This window comes from Glycine soja, chromosome 3 (assembly GCF_004193775.1).
Source record: "Glycine soja cultivar W05 chromosome 3, ASM419377v2, whole genome shotgun sequence".
Lineage (NCBI taxonomy): Eukaryota > Viridiplantae > Streptophyta > Magnoliopsida > Fabales > Fabaceae > Glycine > Glycine soja.
This window is the reverse complement of record NC_041004.1, coordinates 29,326,296-29,349,800: the sequence shown is the minus strand read 5'-3', so window position 1 is coordinate 29,349,800 and position 23,505 is coordinate 29,326,296. Positions and strand designations below refer to the sequence as shown.

Sequence of the window (23,505 nt, the reverse complement as noted above, 5' to 3'; positions counted from 1 at the left end):
TTATTTAAAAAAACCGATGCTAATATACACAAACAACATCGCTTATTTAAAAAAACTGATGTTGACGTATAAGTTAACATCGGTTTTTCGAAAACCAATGTTGTTTGTGTATATTAACATTGGTTCAATATAAAAACCAATGTTAATATCCAAAGCGTTAACATCGGTTTCTGTAAAAAAAAAAACCGATGTTAACTTATACGTTAACATCGGATTTTTGTTAAAAATTGATGTTAATATAAAAAATGTTAACATCAGTTTTCTACCAAAACGGATGTTAATGTATAAGTTAACATCGATTTTTTACTAAAACCAATGTTAACGTTTGGAATTTAACATCGGTTTGTATACAGAATCGATGTAAAAGTATAAGTTAAGATTGATTTTTATAGAAAACCGATGTTAATCTATAAGCTAACATCAGTTTTGTGTAAAAACCGATGTCAATTGTCAATATTCATACATTTTTTTCTGTGTAATTCTTATTATATAACATCGGTTATTTAAATAACCGATGTTGTCAATTTTACGTTAACATCGATTTTGAAAAACTGATGTTAACGATAATACTTTCAACATCGGTACTTTTAACATCAGTTAAAAACCGATGTAGTAAGTCACAAATAACCAATGTAAAAAGTATATTTTCTAATAGTGACTAATTAACTTTTTTTAATGAACACTAATCAACTTTTAATCTTTCATGTCAAATTCATGCGGTTCTAATATGACCCCCTTGATATGTTCAAATCCCCTTAGCTAGTTTTATGAAGGACAAAAATTGAAGAGTAAACAAGACAATTAGAGAATCATATATGATTGCAAGACCAAAATCTTATAGTTTGATGTCTATGCTATGGTTTATAAATCTTTCCAACAAAAGTTAAATCATTTTAAGCTTCTTTTTTCATACCTAAAGCAATAAAGCTTTATTTTAACAACATTTGATGACCTAAAGCTATATCATGGAGAAATAGTCACATAGAAAGAAGCATCATTTCATTGTCTGTAGATGTTACCTTATTTCTCTCAACTATCAACTTGAGCTCAAATAGAACATATTTCTTTAGTTGACCGAGAAAGTAGAGTTTGGAGAAAGAAGCTATGTGACCATTTGAATATGCCCACTTATTGGCAACTTCTTCATTTGGAACTACTACTGCAACTAACATTGATTTGAAGCTATTCCCATAAACCCATATCTAACGGTAAAACATACATAAAATGAATCACAAACTTACCATTACTTAGAGTCTATGTACTAAAAAGTGTACCAATTAACTGTGTTGAACTTGTAGAAATACTTACATCTTCAACTATAGGAGTGACCCCATAAACATTTTCTAGATGCTCAAGTGCTATATACTCTCCTTGGGAAAGTTTAACAAGATTCTTGTTCATGTCAATAATCTTAATAACACCATTAGGAAGCATTTCTCCTATGTCCCCTGAGGATACCAGGCAATGACACACAATCACATTAGACCATATAAAGATTCCTAAAAACAAATTCATTTTTTGGGGCAGGAAATGACAACTCAATTACCTGTGTGAAACCATCCATCTTTAATAGCTTCCTTTGTTAACTATAGATTTTTCAGGAAATGACAACTCAATTACCTGTGTGAAACCATCCATCTTTAATAGCTTCCTTTGTTAACTCTAGATTTTTGTGTGAAGATTATGTAGATGCAATTGTCTTTGGTGTTTTGATGATGATCATAATGATATGATAAAATTGATGCAAATGGGCTTTTCAAGATTACATTCAAGACAATACTTCAAGATTACAAGTCACAACATCAAGATGATCACTAGTATATTAGGAAGGGAATTCCTAATTGAATTAGCAAAAGGTTTGGCCAAGTAATTTAAATTAAAAAGTGTTTTACAAAGGTTTTACTCTCTGGTAATCGATTACCAGAGGATGTAATCGATTACCAGTGGCCAAATATATTTTATAACAGCTACTAAAATTTGAATTTGAAATTTTAGACTGTGTAATCGATTACACAATTCTGGTAATCGATTACCAGTAGTTAGTAAACGTTTTAATTCAAATTTTAAAAGTTGTAATCGATTACACAATTACTGTAATCGATTACCAAACAGGATTTTCAGAAAAATAATTCTAAGAGTCACAACTTTTCAAAGGCTTTATTCATGACCACCGATGGTCTATATATATGTGACTTAAACACGAATTTGCTCAGAGTTTTTCAGAACAACAAGTGTTTATCCTCTCAAAGAGCAAAAATCATTTTATCCTCTTAAGAATTCCTTGGCCAATTCAATTGCAATTCATAAAGGAATTATTTGAGCGCTCAATCTGTAAAATCTATCTCTTTCTAGAGAGATTCATTCTTCTTCTTCTTCTCATTCTCTAAGGGATTAAGAGACCGTGGGTCTCTTGTTGTAAAGGAATTCTAAACACAAAGGAAGGATTGTCCTTGTGTGTTTAGAACTTGTAAAAGGAATTTACAAGATAGTGGAACTCTCAAGCGGGTTGCTTGGGGACTGGACGTAGGCACAAGGGTGTGGCCGAACCAGTATAAATCTGAGTTTGCACTTTCTCTTCCCTTAATCTCCTTTGTTTATTATTGCTTTATATTCATATTCAAATTGTTTTATTTGAATTAATATTTAAGAAGTTCATTGTTAAGGGAATTTATAACTTGAAAAGAAAGTGAAATAGATTTCTAAATTGGGGAAGTAGTTTGGAATATCTTAATTCAACCCCCCCTTCTTAAGATATCTGAGGCCACTTGTCTAACAGATTAGTGAATACTAGATATTTTGAGCTATATAATAATTTATCGACTAATAACATATTTTTTAATCAAGTCTCTTTTCTTGGTTGAAACTTTTGTTAGTTTGAAAATAAGATTCACTAAATTAAGAATGAGTTTACATATTTAATGATACCCAAGTAAATTTCAAGTGTCTTGGAAGAATTCTTGCGTGTCACTACTTGTGCCTTTGTATGCCAAGGCTATGGTAACAAGAAATATAGTTATACTATAAGAAATATTAATAAAATTGTTTTTTCCAACACATTTGAAATTTACTTGGGTGTCATTACAAGGCTGCCCCACTAGATATTATTAGTTGAACATGACCCCCAAGCCCTAGCTTTGACCTAAAATGGAGGGGTAGGAGTTAGGATAGGAGTAGGTTGAAAATTTGGAGAAGGTTTTACCCATATGTAAAAGAAGTCTATTTTCAAGAAAGATAAAAATACAAGTTTTAGGTAAGAGATATTATACAACCTTTCTAAAGGCTAATAAATTGGTTAAACGTGATGCTTGTCTATGTTTGTATTGTTTTTTCATCCAACCAAGTTTGCTGCATTTAAAGAAAACTATGAATTAGCAAAACTGCCTCAGCCCAAAATCCATGATCTCAATAAATGAAAGTACTATTACTTTTACCAAAAAATGTTACAACTAAATATAGCATCATATAGAATTCCAACTTACTAGTTGTAGAGCATGCCAAAAACTATTCTCCTTACTGGATTGAGTTCTTCCACTGCTTTCTTGATCCCTGAAACAAATATTCTTATTCATTGAAACAAAGTATAAACAACACACTTAATAGTGCAATCAAGGATATGAGCCAAGGGTAGGAATGATAAATACACATCATCCACAATCATCTATGCAAATTCATAGTATTCTTGTGACTTTTGTTATGAGAAAAATGCATGGTATCATAACAATTTTCCAGTGTATCAAGCACTAGATTTACCTTGTCTTCAAATTGTTCCATGAAAAGATCCATTCCTCTTACTAAAGCCATTACGTTTTCATTCGTTAAAACAACACCTTTAGGGTCTCCACTTGTCCCACTAGTGTACATTATTGCGCAAATGTCATGAGCCTGAGGAGGAAAAGTACTTTTTGGGTATTCTTTTCCCTGAAAGAATAATAGTTAGTCCATTTTAACTAGATCAGACAGACAACTAACTACGAGGAATTACAGGAATAGCCTACAGAGAATAGTTTAAACACCATATATCCATATGAATTTTTTATTTTTATTTTTGTAAAGTTTGTGCCAACTTGGAATTACGTTTATTTCACAAAAGAGCAACTGATTCAATTAAAGAGGTTCAAATAGATAACACAACACCTTTACAAAAGAAAAAAGAAAAAAGTAACTCATTTATCCCGTGTGAACAATTTTCTAGAAAGTGCAGCATCTAACCTTCACAAAACAAACCAAATTCTACAATTGTATCATAAAAATAAAAAACGCGTTTGCAACTGAAGAAAACAAACCAAACAATTATACAAGATAGGAATTCCTTTAGTGCTAATAAGCATAGAGGTATGATTTATGCATTGGATGACCAATTCCCTACTTACTAACCAAGTGCAAGAAGTCATGCCACGAATATGGCTTAATTCGAATTGCAGTGGCTTTAGCTGTCTCTTCCTTTGTTAATGAAATGAAGCACACCATGGTTGTAACCCTAATCAATTTTAGTTTATCTCATTAAATTGTTTTGCTAGCTAGAGCACAAAAATATTGGAAATTAAACACATAAATTTACCTTTCAGCCGCTTTGAAGATTTACATTCAGGATTTAAAAGCTGCAAATGGTATAGGGACTCAGTAAGAGCCTATAAACTACTGCTCTGAATCTCTGATATAGAAAATCATCTGAAGCAGAATATTAACTTTTTTTTATAAAAAATTGATCTTTCTTCCTTACCTCTTTAACCTTCTTATCTTCAATGAACACAAAATCTACTTCTGCATGATCTATGATAAAATTTGCAGCACCAGGCCCCTGCATTTAAAACAGAAAAAAATGCCTTAATTAAAATTTGAATGTTGCTTTTTTTTATTTAGACTAGAAAAATAATTAAATAATTTCGCACTAATAAAGAGAATGAGCACCATATCTATTTACTAAGACATGTAAAATAAACAAAGTCTGAAGATTGGCTTTGGTTAGGATCATATGATTGGCATGCATCTTAATCACAGAACAATAAAGATGAGAGAGAGAAGTGGGCATACGTGAATTTATTTAACAAGTTGATCTCAGAGAAAACTTACCAAGGGTGTCATAGAAAGGCACACAAACAAAGCTTTGAGCGGAACAAGACTACACCAATATAAACATAATTATGAACTATGATATGATAGCATTATAGCAAGAAAGAACAATAGAGAAAATTTTGAGAACACAAGGGTTATAGAAGTGTCAAACCTCCATTGCCACAATCCATTCCGAGCAATTAGATCCATAAATTCCAATTTTAGTGCCCTGTTACAATTGATCATAATAAAAGCAAACATAACTATTTTTGGGACATAATAATGCTTTATATGACAGAACTTTAGGAAAAAAAAATAGTGAGACTACCTGAAAGAAAACAAGATGAATGATAAAGAGAAGAAGGGATGGACGGTTGAACCAGAACAGGTCATCTCTTGGCTCCACCACTGGTGCACCCTTGAATACTTCCCCTCTGTCTTCAATCCTAAGTCCCTTCTTTGTTATGATCATTTGTAGCTTGACACCCACTAATAAGATTGCCTAAGAAATTTACTTAGTTATTTCAGCCCTTAAATCAAGAAAGGAAATGTAAACCAACAAAAGCAGAAGAAAAATAAATAAATAACAGAATGAGTAGTTTGTGCTTCCAATTAACGGGATGAGTGGAAGCCAATAATGAGAATACCACCCTGTCCACATAGAACCAAAAGGTTAAACTACAAGTAGTAGGATAAACTAAAACTTCAAAATTTATATCTTTGTCCTCAAATAAACTTCTTAAGATAGTTGGTTCCATTAATGAACCTCCTTACTGGATTGAGTAGCAAAAGGATTTTGGATTGTTCAGTTCTCAAGCAACTCTTAAAGTCCTAAAGCCTCAATTTTTTTAAAGTTCAAAATTGAATTGTGTACAATGTGATGTTCTTACCTTGTTGTGGAGTAAGTTCACCCTTAGTTCTTAGATCGGGAGCATCTAAGGTGCTTTTGTCAGGTTGTTCTACAAGTACCACCTCACCTTCATAAACAGCTTGACGATCCTTAAAATTTCCAGTTCTTGTATCCAACACACATTGACATTTGTCATTTTCAACAATGACGACATGTTAACAAAAGAATGTAAGTTAGGGTTTGGGGAACAAAAATATTCAAAAATTAAAACCTTAACATCAACTTACATGGGTCTGATAAGTAAACAAGCTTCAGATCAATTGTCACGTATCATCAGGGCTATGAAAATAACAAAGTGATCATAATGACCTGCATAGTTGGCACATTGGACGCATAAAAAATAGTTATTCTATCCACGCAACTTACTATTGTGAATACAATGAATTTTTCAATGGATTTGGTGCAGATAAAATGAAATACCCAAATATAAATATTTATTGTAAAATAAATGCCAAAATTTGTACATAAGTGTTTTTAATGTTTACAGTAACCATCAAATTGACCATAGTGGTTTGTCCTATATCATCTAAAGCTTTCTACATCGGATGTTTTGAACTTTTACAAAATATGATGTGTTCGCTTCCCCACACAGTTCCTTTTTCTTAAGTTTACAAACACTTATATCAAAGGGAAAGTAATATACCGGCATGCGCACCGGGTCGCCAAGTATTTAAAATTAAAACGGAATGATCCGAGTATCAGACTCAGGGAACTTGCTTATTAGACAAAGTTTTATTCAGAAATAGGGCATTGTGTGAAAAACATTGATAATTTATAATATAAACAAAAGTAAACTAGATTCTATGTTAAAAAGCATCAAATGCAAGTACTTAAAAGTTGACAGTAATAGGTAAAATGCATTGGGTCTTTCTAACACACGAGTTGATGCATATGAAGATATTTCTCTAATTGATCATGTTCTTGTGTTCTATGCTGAAGCCTAAAGTACTAAACCTCGATCCCTCTAAGTTTAGATTAATTTAACCCAAGCTTCATGCTCAAATCCCTCTTGTTGGACTAGACTTAACTTAAACAGCATTATCATCACAGTATAATAAGAAAACTAAAACCCTGCAATCCATCCCTGGTAATGCAGTTATTTAGCCCTACTTCTATCAATTTCTAAGGCAACAGTACATTTTCCAAGGCTAAAGTCACCTAACAATACACATAAGTGGGTGATCAGACCAGGAGCATGTAGTAATTAAGCATTGAAAGAAGCATTGAACACACAAAACACAATTAATTAGATATGAAAAGTAATTACATTAACTGTTCATTAGAAATCCCCAACTAGGGTTTTTAGCCAGCCATACAAGGAACCCTAATACAAGTGAAGCAGAAAGTACAGAGGAATTGTTGCTTACATAGGAAAGGGGATCCCTCCTCCTCTTTTTGGCACCTCACAATCACTCAAACACTCTCTAATCTCTCAAAGTGATGAACCCTAGCTTCCTTGCTTAGCTACTGCCTCCAAAGCACTCTTTTCGAATTCTGTGCAAAAGTATGCAGCTATGGTAAAAGTGTTGTGTCCCTAATTCTGACAAATCAGGCTTTAAATAGGCTATGAAATCACGATGTCGCGCTTAGTGCGAGTAAGTGGATTTGGGCTTGGTGCCAGTCGTGCGCTGAGCCTGGCAAGAGACGAACGTCTCGCTTAGTGAGCTGATCGCGCACTTAGCTTGCGGCCTCGATTCTTGTGCTCTTCCAGATTCTCTCATCACGCTAAGCGCGTTGTAGCTGCACTTAGCGGTAGATGCACGCTGAGCCCACAGGTTCCGCTTAGCTCGATTGCTCCTTTTAGGACTTCAAGACTTTAGCCTCTTTTGACCTAAAATTGTACAAATTTTATCATTAATTCCAATTAAAGATACTCTAATGACATGTATCTAAACATATCAAGATTTATTTACAAATTCCTACAAAAGAACTGTAAATTGGGGAAACTATACATGTTTTGAAAAAAGTTTTTTATACAAAAGTTAGTCGTATAAGACGACTAATATGCTTCCCATTTCTTGCAAATTGTTGTTATTGTCTCCATGTCTAATGTCGTGCCATCAACAAACCACTACAAAATATGAAATATACAAATAATATGTGAGATACATGTAAAATGATTTAAAAGTTATACTGAGGTACTAATTTAAAGTTGTTGAAGCAAACATACCATGCTCCAATTATCCTTTAAACCCCCGCTTACTATGTTCCACATCCAATGCATCACATAATAGCCACACTCATAGCCTCCGCTTTGAACATGGCTCTACATTCAATATAAATCATAATTGAATTGAACAACTGTACTGAAGTTACTATGTAAACACCACGAGTCATAAATAAGCACAACATATAAATGACTAACCTTGACTTCAATCCACTTAGGAGTTCCTTGATCATTTTTAGCATCCACAATGTTCTTTACTATCTTCATTGCACTGGGGAGAAAAATAAAACATCAATGTATATATGACGATTAAAAATTGGTCATTCAAATATTATAATACATTAAATTAGTTAGAATATAAAACTTAACTTGTTAATTGTGACTTTGATATGAATATCAGGCTTCTTACATAATGAACATAACCAGATAACAACATTGTTCATTGGACATAGTACAAGCAGCTGCCAATGGGCCCTGAATTTTTAAAAAAATTAGCTACTTATAATTCAAACATTTTTTTACAAGAATTTGTATAAATACTACTTACTGGTTCAGGTAAGCTCCTAGGTACACCTGTTGTTGAGATTCCTTCACCCAAGTTTGTATGTAATGTTCACATTTAGCATGTCTATCCTTTGCATGGTGTATCGACTGAGGCTCAAGGAATCCATTCACCGAACCATGACCCAAACTGGAGCTCCACTTCTCCATAAACCTATGTTCAACAGTGAAATGAAAATTGATTGTGTTGTATATCATAACAAATATTAGTTATTAATGAAGCATATGAAATTTACTTACATCATCCATAATTGTAGTATAGCTATGTTCAAACATTTGTCGCCTGATATTATTTCATTTACATCAAAATATGTTAAGAAGAAAAGATGCATCTACATTTGGAATCCCAAATTTAGTGGCATCCCACATTAACTCAATAGGCTTCTCGTAAATGTCGTATAGGCTCCTAATCAACTAATGCAAGGGATCATCTTCAGAAATATTATTCGGCCTTTGAAGAGGTTCATCCAGTTTCTTTGGACTAATATGTGAGTCCTATTTGCATCATGTAAACAAAAATTAAAGTAATGTGAGTAACTAATTTATATCTATGTACAAAACTGTTAATACATGTATTGCAAATTAAAATTTACCTCCTGGGACACAAGTTTCACAAGATTTGTTGGCCATGCAATGAATGTTTGAAGGGCCTGCCTGACATATTGTATTTCTGATGTCGGGAATGGGACTTGGGCGTCATCGTCTAAAAATTTTTCAACACTGACCCTTACCACATCATCGGCATAAGCCACATTGTGAATGCTAGACCCCCCCCCCCCTCATATATTTTCCCCAAGGCCACCAGGTGTGTACAATTTTTGTTGCACATATAACCCCATAGTCAGGATGACAGCAGTTTCAGCATTGCTCCCTTTTGTGCTAACACGTGCACATAATGCCTGTATATATGCCTCAATCAGGGGTGAGTACTATGATCCCATTTGGGAAAACTCAATTTTATGGCATCCTTCAACTCTTGTTTCAGTTTCTCCAGACTACGCTTATTTTCTTCTTCAATCTCATTCCGGACTTCTTCCTTGAGGTTTCCAATTATCTCATTCCTCCACTCTTACTTAAGGCTTCCAATTATGTCAGCCAACTGTTGCTGGGTGATTGATGTAGAGGAACTGCTAGAGCCACATGATGTCCTTCCATAATATCGACTGATTGTCATACCAGACGCCGCTACAAAAACACAACCTGGATGCTCCGGTCGTTCAATGGCAGTATTGAGTATGTCGTCACGACCATGGGGAACAAAACTGCCCTGCATCGTCTGCTCTTCTAATGAGTCATATAACAAGCACGACATATTCAACATCAAATGAGGTGATTATTATAAAACACAAAAATTAGATTCAAATTATATGTCAACCATGAACTCACAATTCTATCTGATATTTCTTGTGTTACCTGAGATGTCATTTACCCATATCGCTTTGTGCGAGCCATTTTCCACTTCACATCTCTTTCAATGGGAGATGGAGGGTCCTTAAGCAATGGTGTCTTCTCAGTTAGCATTGCCTCTTCTTTTCGTTTTTCTCTTTTTTCGTCTATTAGTTTTTTCTCAAGCAAATCATAACCCCCACGAGACAGTACGTGGGGGCAGTCATTGTTTTTCTGAATTTGTTGCACCTTTTTCCTTATTTCCTGTAATACACCTTATAGTATTTCCATGTAATTAAATGAAACAAAATCATATATTTCTATAAAGTATTTAAATTAAACTAACAAACATCTAACCCATCAGGTAGGGGTCTTACGACTCGCAGCAAATTCATCCCAAGTTTGTTGATCTATACCATATTTTATAGAAGGATCTTCTTTTTCTTCCTCGTCAATGTTAGCATAGACAAATTTAGTGGATAGTGAAGACTTAAATTGCCTCCATCTAGTGGCCATCATGGGCATCACCTTTTTCTTGGCATTTGAGGCTTTTGGGATATCAAATTTGGTCTGCATAACATATTTAACAATTAACATTTAGTACCAGTCAACATTTTAAACTATTAATAACAAGAAATTAAATACATGTCACTGTTAAGTTTACTTACCAAAATGTCATCCCATACTAGGTCCTTCAGAGATTCCAACACATCTTTCCAATTTCTATGTACAATAGGAATCTTTTCTCTAGTTAGGACCCCTAAATAGCTGTGGAACTTCTATTTTTGTGGGCCTGATCCTCTTCCACTTGCAGGATCGACATTAACCGTTGGTCTAGGCTAATCTAAGGTTCTTAAAGTCAACCTTCTCAGTTGTGTGGATTGTCTAGTCTTTTTAGGCATAGCCTCCTAATGACCATCGGAATGCGGCGGGGACGTTGGAGGTGTTCCCATGACCCTGTGCAAATAAAACAAATTCATTAATGTCCATCGATTAAAATTAGCATATACGAAAGAAATTGTAAATATGCACATTACATAAATTGGTAACAAATAACATAATATGATAAACATTACATTGATACAATGCAGTTACGCAAGAATGTTCTCTCATAAACCTTCATCGTGATCATTACGAATCGCATGTACATCATCGACCTCGTCATGCTGAATTATGCAAGGCATTTTTGTGAAAAAAGCAGGCGTATCACAAATGTCAAGTATGGAATCATGATTCTAGTCCCTACTACCAATTGGTCTTCTTTGTAGAACCACCGATAATCTTGAATCACACGGATCTTGGACATAAAACACCTGTCTTGCTTGTTTTGCCATAATGAAAGGTTCATCCTTGTAGGCCACCTTATTAAGGTCTGCTAAAGTAAATCCCATTTGATCTCGATGAACACCTGTATTTCCATTAACCCACTGACATTTAAATACAACCACTCTAAATTGGTTATAATCAAGCTCCTAAATTTCTTCAATGACTCCAAAGTAAGGCATTGAGGTTTGAATTGGGTTGTTATCTGATGCACTAGAAAAGTGTTCAGAATTAGCCTCAAAAGTCACCCCACTATTCTGCACACTACTTTTATCATCTTGTAACTTTGTATAGAAAGAATAATTGTTGATATCATATCCCTTCCAAGTGGGGACATTTAGATTTGGACCAACAACCAACAATCTTAATGTTTTAGAGGCATTGTCATCACTGAAGATTGTTTCTTTAAACCAGTTTATGAAGGTTCTATTATTCTCTTGCAGCACTTTCATCATGTTCATTTTTGGGTGAATAGATGTCAAATATTCTTTGTGAGTATGTATGTAGGGAATGACCTCCTGTGTGTTATTTAAGATATACAGATGTGCTTGTGATACTTCATGTTGAGTCATTGTTACAACATTGTAACCTCGTAAAAAAACTAGATACATCTTCTTGTACTCTTCAACTGGATACATCCACTGTAAAAAAATCGGACCACACAACCGAATCTCCCCTACAAGATGAACAATTAAGTGAACCATTACATCAAAAAATGATGGAGGAAAATACATCTCCAACTGACAAAGGACAATGGTAGCCTCATTCTCCAAATCATCCAATTGTCAAGGGTCAATGACTTTGCTACAGATAACATTAAACTGAAAGCACAAACAGGTTATTGCAACCCTAAATTTGTCAGGCAAGATTCTGCGAATTGCTATAGGCAATAGTTGTTGCATTAAGACGACAATCATGAGACTTCAAGCCAACCAACTTGAGATTGTTGAGGGCTACAAGGCTCTTGATGTTTGAAGAGTATCCTTGTGGCACTTTTACATTTCGCAGACATTGACAAAAACTTCTCTTCTCTGCTGTTGACATGTGTGGCATGCTAAGGGCAGATATGTTCGACGACCTTATGATATCGGATGCAACTGCTCTCATATTCCCATGTCAACCAGGTTTTGACGACTTTTCAAACCATCATTTGTCTTGCCTTTAATGTTAAGAAGGGTACCAATTAAACTATCACATACATTTTTCTTGACATGCATAACGTCTATACAATGACGCACATGTAGATCAAACTAGTATGGAAGATCAAAGAATATATACCTTTTCTTCCATATGTTCGTCTCAGATGATGTCTTCTTTTGGGTCTTACCAAGTATAGTTATGATGTCCTTCACCTGATCATAAACTTCATTTCCAGCTAATGGCTGCGACACACTTTCATTCTCCTAACTTCCATTAAAAGCTTTCTTCAATTGTCGATACGGGCGAAAAGGTTTCAAAAACCTTTGGTGTCTGGTATACACTGTCTTTTTTCCATGTTTCAGTTGGATGAAGCTCGTTTTTCTCTCACAGATAGGACATGCATGATATTCTTTGACACTATATCCACTTAAATTTCCATATGCTAGAAAGTCATTAACAGTACACAACATCATTGAGCGTAACCTGAATGTCTCCTACAAATGCCCATCCCACACATGACCCCCGTCTTCCCACAATTTTCTTAAGTCTTCAATCAACGGAGTGAGATACACATCAATATCATTCTCTGGCTGCCTTGGACCCGCTATCATCATACATAGGATAATGTATTTTTGCTTCATGCACAACGAAGGAGGGAGGTTGTAAATCATCAGCAAAACAGGCCATGAATTGTGGTTTGTGCTTAAGTTTCCAAAAGGATTCATTTCGTCCGAAGCAAGACCAAGCCTTAGGTTTCTTGCCTCATCTCCAAAATATGGATACAAACGATCAATTGTCTTCCATTGTGGAGAATCGGTCAGATGTCGGAGCAATCCATCAATTTTTTCTGCCATCTGCATGCCATGTAAGGTTTTTTGCATCATGTGCATTAGTGAACAATCGCTTAAACCTTGGTATTATTGGAAGATATCAGCAAACCTTTGTTGGACGACTATTGTTTTTGCTTGCATCATCACCGAATTTGTCATGCTGCACTTTGTATCATGATACCCCACAAGTGGGGCACTTACGCATTTCTGTAAACTAATTTCTATACTATATGCAATCTCTAGGGCATGCATGGATCTTCAAGTACTCCATTCCCATAGGACATAAAATCTTTTTTGCCTTGTAGTGATTTTTCGACAATGTGTTATGTTTATGAAGCATGTTCTTCAATAACACCAGTAATTCACTGAAGCTTTTATCACTCCACCCAAATCTTGCCTTCAAGTTAACTAAAGCTAACACCGCTGACAACCTTGTGAAACTTGTGCACCCCGAATACAATGGTGTCTTCGTATCACTTTCTATGTTGTCATACAAAGGTGCATGTGCTTGTTCGAAACTGTCTTGTCCAAGATCACGAATCATGTCTTCTATACGATCTTCTGTGTCTTCATCAACCGGCTTAGTGCGAGAAACAATTGGCATGTCTAGCAATTCCCCATGCTATATCCATTTTGTGTAATTCTGAATGGTGTCGTGACATATAAGATGTGATCTTATTTCATTTACTGACTGTCGTCTCCCATTCACACATTTAACACATGGACAATAAAAATTTCCCCCCAAACTTGCAGCATTACGTTCTGTAAACTGTAGGAATTGTTCAACCCCATTCTCATACTCGTCTGAAATGTGTGATGCTTTCATCCAACTTCGATCCATGTTTCATCTTTACTATTCAAAATCATTAAGTTATCTTTCATGCATGCTAAACTCACTTTTTCATTAAAGGTGTAGTCCTATCCCATTCAGGAAGACATTTTTATAGTTGATTAAAACGTATAGGTAAAATCTCTCTTTTGTTTGATTTGACGAAATTTTGATAACATTTCACATTGGTCTTCAGGTACACAAGATGAAAGCGGTGACATGGTGCATAATCACTGCAGTCAAGTATGCACCTGAAGAACAATGTCAAATGCAGTATACCGAAATTTCTTCTGTGACACCCTCTACCCCAACATATATCTAAATAAATAAAATATATAAATATATCGGTAAACAAATTCACGTGGGTAAAAGGTTTACATTCACTTCACTATTATCAATTAAAACTTATTAAAAACATATTCGGCTCAAAATAAGGCCGTCAAAATTTACAAAAATATTTTGTTAAATCAGTGAGGTAAAATAAAATAGACTAACATCATGCAATTAATATAAAAACTTATGCCCCAATGTCACTTCCTATCAGAGCATTGTGTCACGACGTCCTTCAGTACAAGGTTCCTTAAAGCAATTCACCTAGTCATCTGCTCTCAAGAAACACAAAGTTCAACATCATCACAAGATCCAAACACAAACAACACATGGGGAGTGAGTTATCACATTCCTAACTAATATAGAAGCAAGACAACTAGATATACATATCACATAAACAAAATAAAACTTACTTAAACATAACTCACGTAATTCCACCACTTTGTCATTCAAAATTCACTTTTCAATCATCAATTCATATTACACAAGAATCACACACTCCGATCAAGACATAATAACACATCAATTTCATAATAAACAATTAGCAAGTGTATGCAACAGTTATGCTAAGACTCAAGCCTATATGCAATGTGGTACCATGTTAGTGAAAAACCACCCTGGGGCGCTTAGGAGTACATAACAAGACACACCACACAATGGGTATGTCAGGTCACTCTCAGTAAGTAAAATCATAGGGAGACCAGTCATGACCATGCTATTTTGCGAGAAGGCTCCAACCATGTGGGATTGGCACAGGAGCACTCAAACTAGGTGACCCCCAAGGCCTACACTCCGAAGAGTCCGTCAGGGCCTCTTCTTCCTGATTCAGGTTCAACCCCTAAAATAATTTTTTTTGCATGCAAACACTACTCATGAATTATACAATACCCATCACTGCACACTCGTGTTTTAAATACGTTTAACACAATTACGCTACAATTTAACACTGGTTCCTAAATAGGAAACCTACACTTTCTCCTTAACACTAGTTCCTAAATAGAAAACCTACACTTTCTCTTTAACACTGCGCATCAACACTTTTCTCAAGATAACACTAGTCAGGTTATTGTACAATTCACAGCTTACAACACAAGTAATGTCACATCAAGTGTTAACCACACACTTATTCACAATCAAACCTCATTCACAATTTCACATCTCATAATGTCACAATCCACTATCACATGTTTACACGTGTCTCACAAATTAACACATGTTCAACTTTGCACTTACACTCAATCTCAATAACAATACTATAAACTCAAAGAAACATGTTGTTTCACAATTCATCACATATTTCATTTATAAACACTGCTCATGAATTATACAATACCCACAATCTCAAACTCGTGTTTCAAACACATTTAACACATTGCGCTACAATTTAACATTGGTTCCTAAATAGCAAACCTACACTTTCTCTTTAAAATTGCACATCAACACTTTTCTCAATATCAACACTGGTCAGGTTATTGTATAATTCATAGCTCACAACTCAATACACACATCTCAATACACATGTATCTCAAATCTAACCATGATATTCTCAAACTCCAACATTTAAATAATTTTTGGAATCACACTATAACAACACTACAATATTATTTACATAAAATATTAATATAAATAAATATATAGCTAAATCTATATATATATAAAATTAGCAACATACATCATATTGGATCATGAATTTCAGAGTAAGCTTTCAATGTACCATTTCTAAATGATTATATGAACATTTTCCCATATATATAAGTTTACATGAATTCATATATATTATCTAAGAATACAACACACAACCTACTAGAAATCTTTGGTCAATTTCAAATATAATATTAATTTTAAACTATAAAAAAACCTAAAAAGCATGAAAAAGGGAAAATACAAAATCAATATCTCACTCCCTCTTACGCTAAATCTCTACTTACTTAATTTCATCAATTCACGCTAATTAGAGAAAGGTTCAATTTGTAGGGTTCACACTCAACAAAAGAACACATCAATTTCATAGCAATTTCTCATTGGGACATCAACTGTTTTATCAAACGTATATAATTATAAGGATAGAATCAAAAATTACAGAAACACCCCAAAATTCATTCCAATTGATACTCTAAGGATCCCAACACATGTTCTCACTAATCCCCAATTGTGAATAACTCATCCCTTAACTCGATATAGTTGCTCAAGCATTCTCTATTATCAATTGTGGCATTTCTGGTGCTCTCTAGAGCTCCTCTTCCGATTGCTCTGTTACGGTTCCCAAACGTTAGAGAGAAGAATAAAGGATTGAAGCCTCCATTCCATGGTCCTACGTGCGATGCATCTTTCTCGCTTTAAAGAAATAATTTTGAAAATCCCAACGGTTAAGGTGTGTGGAATTGAATCTCAAACCCCACATCAAAATTTCACAACAATCCAACGGTTAACAAGTTTGGGATTATAGTTTTACCGAGACAGCTCCGGGTTTCTGCGGGAATGGAAAGTTACAATGCAAAGGGTAATTCTCTCAGCTCCGACAGGTTTTCATAATTGCCATCGGTGAAAAGGCTCAGAATTGAGTTCCAAACCTGGTGCTTAAATTTCACGACGATCCAATGCTGAATGAGTCCGAGATCGTCATTTTGCTGATAAAGATTTGGTGGTATGTGGAAAAAAGAGAGGGTTCTGGGAGGAGAGAAAGGAAAAACGAAATTGAGAGAAAGAAGAGGTATCGTCTGTGTGAAAACTGACCTAACACGTTCTATTTATAGCTAGGGTAAATACAACTTATTATTTACTCTATTTATTTATTTATATTATTTTATAAAAACAAACTCTATTTTATTCCCTAACAAATGAATAAATAAAATATCTTTTCTTTTTTTTCCTTGAAACCATTATTTTAATAGATTTATTTCTCCTTATTTATTTAATTATAAAAACCTTATCATTTTTCTTAACTCTTTATTTATAAATAACAATCCTTTTTAAATTAGTTTACAAAAAAAATGAGATGTTACATCTTCAAATCATGCAAAAGATAATTTACCTCTATGTATGAATCAACGGTAAAAAAATGTCCTCTCAAGCTATCCAAATAGACAATTCAAGACTCAATACATCGATTAATCCAAACTATCCGTATTAATTAGTGTATTGAATCTCAAACGGGAAACTAAGGTTCACTCATAATGCACGTAACTAGTAACATCAAAGAATACTGATATATCAACAAGCATGTAATAAGCACAGTAGTTTCAGAAAATAGATACATACCTCGAAAGATGATGACTAAGAACCACAACGAGTGCGGGGAAGTAGTAAAATGGTACACAAAAATATGTAGTTCTAAAGAGGAGATATAATTTGTAGCATGAATGGGGGAAAGAATCAAAACAAGAAGTAAAACAATACAAAGGTAGGCACAACTTAAGCTATCAAGGCGTATTCAAATCATTGAAAAGCATGCAAGCCAACTATGTTGACAAATTTATATCCAAAGGTCAGCTTAGTAAGATTCTTTGATTTCTGTCTAAAATTCAACTCTACAAAGTAGGCATCAAATTTTGTTAGTCCTCAAGTAAACCAAATGTATGTAAATTTTGGTGACCTTAACAAATTAAAGATGACAAATTTTCATTCCAATTATAAAGGGAAACCAAATGTATGTAATTTTTTTTAGGATATATTAGTCACAGCACAAGGGATATCACATACCCTCTTTTTATCAAGGAGTAAACACAAAACTTGCTAATTTATTACGGACCTAAAACATATTTTAGCCTTTTTTTTAAGATATATATCACAGCACAACGAATATCTCATACAGTCTTGACACTTGGAAATTTTATTTTGTAACTATTTTAGATTTGATGTAAACAGGAAATCTAGGCAATTTGCCTCTTATCATAGTTGCATTAGTCTATAAAGAAAACACTAGCCCTTTTGGAATTGTGGATGTTTGTAATAAAAAAGGGATGGCATATGCCTCTTTGTCCATGGCAGTAAGATGATCTAACCTAGCACATTGGTTATTGACTATGTTCATCATATAGAAAACCTAACAGCTATGAATTAAGATTTTCCAATTTCTATTTTTGGTTTACCAGGTAGGACACATCTGCATTTGGACTTTCATGTACAACATTATCTACGTATATTTATGACATGCCGCATTTTTAATGTCAACAAGGTTGATGATTCCAAAGTAGGTCCAGTGTGAGCAATTGAAACAGATGTTCAAAACCATTCAGCTGGACCACTGGTTATTTTAGAGGATGTTTCACAGACCAACGACCATGTGAGTCAATTTGGAAGTGAAAATACATTGCCTGGTGGAAGAGATATGATGAGTCTGTGTTCTTGATACCGCTTTTGCGCATTCGCTTGCATTTGATCCCCTTCATAGTTATATTTTTTCTAGTCAATAAGCTGGGTAAGGGGGGAAAAATGAAGCGCCTTGATTAAGTTTTCCTTTAAGTTGGATTAGTTTAAGAGGAATAGGCTACACTAAAATGAGTCCACAGTGCATTTTAAGATTTGAACACACACGACTTGCATGACAAATAGCTCCATCAACCAAGTTATGTTAAGGTGGAATTGTTGAACAAGTTTTAAACAAAGAGAAATACAATTGAAAATGGAACTACATAGCATCAAGGACATGCCACCATGTTTTGAAATTGACAGGTAACATAATCCCAAAGCAAGAACTAACTTGAGACTTAGTAAGATAATGTCATATGTTTATTAAAACATCAATCTTTCCAGTAGACATTTGGCTGCAGAGTATGAACACTACTAGAATATATAGATTTAACATCACACGATTAACATCGATTTTTCAAAAAACCGATGTTAAGAAAAGCACGGAGGCATTTTTGTAAATAAGTTGAGTTACTTAACATCGGTTTTGACAAAACCGATGTTAACCTCAGATAGTTAACATCGGTTTTTTAAAACCAAATGTTAACTATATGAGGTTAACATCGGTTTTTTTTTAAATCGATGTTAACTATCTGAGGTTAACATCGGTTATTTTAAAAAAACTGATGTTGTTCTGTTCATAAATTAAAACACAAATTCATTTTCGCCCACCCACCCCCCCCCCCCCGCGCTCAAACCCTTTTCTCCTTTCTCCTTTCTCCTTCTTCCTGACCCTGTGACTACCGGAAACTGCGCTGCTGAAGCTACCACTGTCACTGAAGCTGCAACTACCGCAAACGAGTTCGTCTCTACCACGGTTGAGGTACGTCACTGCAACCACATTGTGTGCATAAGGAATATGGTTTCCATTCACTCTCAGTCATGGCCACTTATCGATTCTTCGAATGTTTGTGTCAAACTTCTACAATCCGAAACTTTGAAAATAAATTAGTTCCATATGAATATATTTTTTTCTATAATTAGTTGAGGGTTTTTATAGACCCAAGGATTTCGAACAAAACATAGTGAAGACCTAAAATCCTGTTCACTGTGTTTTGAGAGAATTTTGTGAAATAACGGTTCTGGGGTTATCCATGAAAATGCTATTAGTTATGTAATGTATGTGTTTTGAACTACCGATTCAGAGCTCAACACGCAATAAGCCCCCCTCATTGATGAGTTGAGTGTTGTGACCCTAGAAGAACAAACATAAAATCTCCATTTTATGTTGGTATTTCAACGGGTACCTGCTTCCATCTATTTAATATGCGGATATACAAAATACTCATACCCACAGGTAGCGGGTACCCGTGAAGTCGTCATTAACTTTTCATTTTGGCATGGATTTTATCTGCGGGTGTGAATTTTTTTTTTGTTATCCCTATACATGATAATGGTCAAGTTTTAGTCCTTTAAAAGTGAAAATACAATAATATAGTAGATGTATCTTGACACTCTTCGAATCCCTCGGATATATAAAAGAAAAAAATAGTAGATGTATCATAGTTTGGTTTCTCTATCACACCCACATTGAGGAAATATAAGATTAGTTAGTCAATAAAGTTTGAATGTATGCATATGTAATATTTTGTTGTCTTGTCCCTTAAATTTATACAAATCAAACGGATCCTAATTGTCTTATTCTTGCTGGTTTGTAAACTTTATTTAGGTTTGTGGTTGCATTCAGAGAGGAATTCTATAAGTTGAACTTGCCTACTTTGGGTGACATCAAGGAAAGGGTAAGATTTAAGCTAGGATTGCCTACTCTAAGCATTATTTCACTTTTTTATGCAATTAACCTCACAGTTACTTTACAAAATCCAGTTAACTAACATTAGTTAATGGAGTCCAGTGGCATCAATTGATTGATGTAGCTAAACCTACTCAATCCAGTAAGTGGGATATAGTAGCAGAGAGGTTCAATTTATATCTACTGAACCTACTTTGCAAGTAAGTAGCAGAGAGGTTTCCTTTCTATCTCTGCCTCTAACATACTTAACTAATATATGGAATATGTTGTATCAGTTATTTCTCAAAAATTTAAATAACTAGTGTTTGAAATGACTTAACTTAATTGTGCTAAATATATAGAAATAAAACTTGGGGTTTGATTGTAATACTTTTTTTTTTCCAAGGGTACTATTGCTTACTTGATACCATTTATGTTGTTAAATAGATAACACCTCTATGTAGCAGAAAAGAGTACAAAAAAGGCAAAGGAAGAGTTTTATATTCAGGTCAGGTGTAGCACAGGTTAAGGTTCACATACAGTTTCTGATAGTACATTGGGAACGTACCTTGGATCTGTCAAGGCAGTTTTAATTTTAGTTTGAATAAGTCAATTGATAAGAATATGTTATTCAGCCATTAGTGAATTAGTTAGTTTCAGATTTTATTGTTTAGTTAATAAAAGCTCCTAAAATCACAAACATGATTTCTATTCAGTTGTAATTTTTTTATATAGCTGAAATTACAAACACGGGAAAGAAGAAAAACATGACATCTTTGTAATAACCAATCAGCACCTTCGAGTTGACTATTATTTTTGTGCAACTCAACAACATGGTCTGCAAAATCTTTCCCAAAACTAGGTGTCTACATATTTTGTATTAATAGGCATGAGGAGAGGAGTTGCAACAAGATTATTCAATTGTTATAAGTGCATATCAAATGAAAATAAATATTCTATATTTTTGTGCAACTGTGCAGGGTCCTCAAAAGGTGAAAGTTGGCTCTTTAGAAAAAATAGTAACTACAAAAAATATCATCATTGTTACTGGTTCTGTTCCTTTTGTTCATAAGGGCATTGAAATTGGTGGTACATATCAATCCTTTCTTTTTGTGACATTAATATTTGATCTTCCTCGTTCTACTTTGACTAAATTTAGTGGATTTAAACTTGTGTTCCAGCTAGAAGAAACTAGATTGGTATTAGTTACTAAGCTTGTGGTGGAAAAAGGGGTGATCAATTTTAAACTGGAGATATTTTTTTTTATTAGACTCCATTGACATCTGTATGAGGAAATTTGTTGTGATGAAATCTCCTGAATCTCCTATATTTATGTTATGATGAAAGCTTGTCTCTAATTTATGACACAAGTGTGATGGTGATGCATAAATTGAAACCATGTTTCTTTATTTTTTTTTCTATGTCTGGATTGCTTGAAAGTTTTGTTGAGTATTGTTAAGTATTATTACTTTTTAGTAAAAATTTTCCTAAAAATTACCTTCAAGTAAGACTATGATTACCAGTGACCACACACTCAAACTGTAGTCTGTTCCTGATTGATAGCAATTGTAGCAAGTGGATATATTGTTCCTGATTGGACCACACACTCAAACTCAAAACTAGGTGTCTAAATATTCAGTATTTCTTTTTGGTCTATGTCTTTCTTCTTGAGAAGATTCTCTGAATTTGAAAACTTTGTTGAGCACACTATGCTCCTACCTCAATTCATTTTTTATTGTTATTTCTCCCTTACATAAGGCTATTTTTGCCTTGAATTTTGTTGATCATTTCTTAACCAATGTTGTAAAATTGGTTTATGACAGTGGAATCATTTTTGAACTAACATACACATGTTACTAATTGGTAAAGTTCAAGATTCAATTATGATAGTGGAATCATTCTTCACTGATGCAAATATTTAATCATGAAATTAGAAAAATAAAAATGTCTATCTTTTGCACAACTTGCTTCAAATTTTAATTAAAAAAAGTAGTTTTGCTTCCTCTGTCTCAGAATCCATTTCTGTATACATTAAGCTCTTAATATTCTAGAACAAGGTTTATTTCTCCGTGTATATGTTCTAACTTCAAATATCATAAAAATGAATTTAACCTTGATGATGGTACAACAGAAACAGAGCAAATTTTGTGTAACATTGCCCTATAAGCTTAAAACTATCATGTATCAATTCCCCTAGAAACTATATCAAAGACAAGTATTAAGATTAAAATTAAATCCTAACAGTAATCCCCACATGAACATTATCCTTCCTTAAAATGGAGAAAACAATTTGAATCCCTCAATATGATATGACAAATGAAAACTCCTGATATATATTTCATAGCAGAACAATCTCCACAAACTCATTCTTAAACATCCAAATTAGTGCACCTGTTTGAGAAGCAAGTAATCCCAAAGCAACAACCAATTTCTCACTGTGATAAGCAAGACCAACCTCTTTTCCCTCTCTATCCATGTCATGCAACAAAAAATTCATATCTGGAACATAACCAACTTCCTTAGTTCTTCTTACGATTTCATCAATCTTGGAATAAATCTCAGCTTCCCTTGGATGTCCTCTATCTTCATAAATGAATGTATGCACTATACCGTTCATCTCGATCCAACTGCATCCAAGCTCCTTTGTTATTCCTTTTGATTTCACCAACCTTCGTATTTTCGCAGCATCATCCCATTTTCAAGATTCAGAATGCATGTTAGACAACATAACATAAGGCATAACATTCATGGGTTCCAACTCAAAAAGATTTGTAGTTGTCCTCTCTCAGAATTTGAAGTTACCATGCATTCTACATGTAGCAAGGAGTTCCTTCCATACAA

General features: G+C 34.1%; 1 pseudogene; it reads right to left on the bottom strand.

Annotated features, from left to right (window-relative positions):
* Positions 1-693: 693 nt before the first annotated feature.
* LOC114405105 lies at positions 694-8,840 on the bottom strand (annotated as a pseudogene).
* Positions 8,841-23,505: the final 14,665 nt, after the last annotated feature.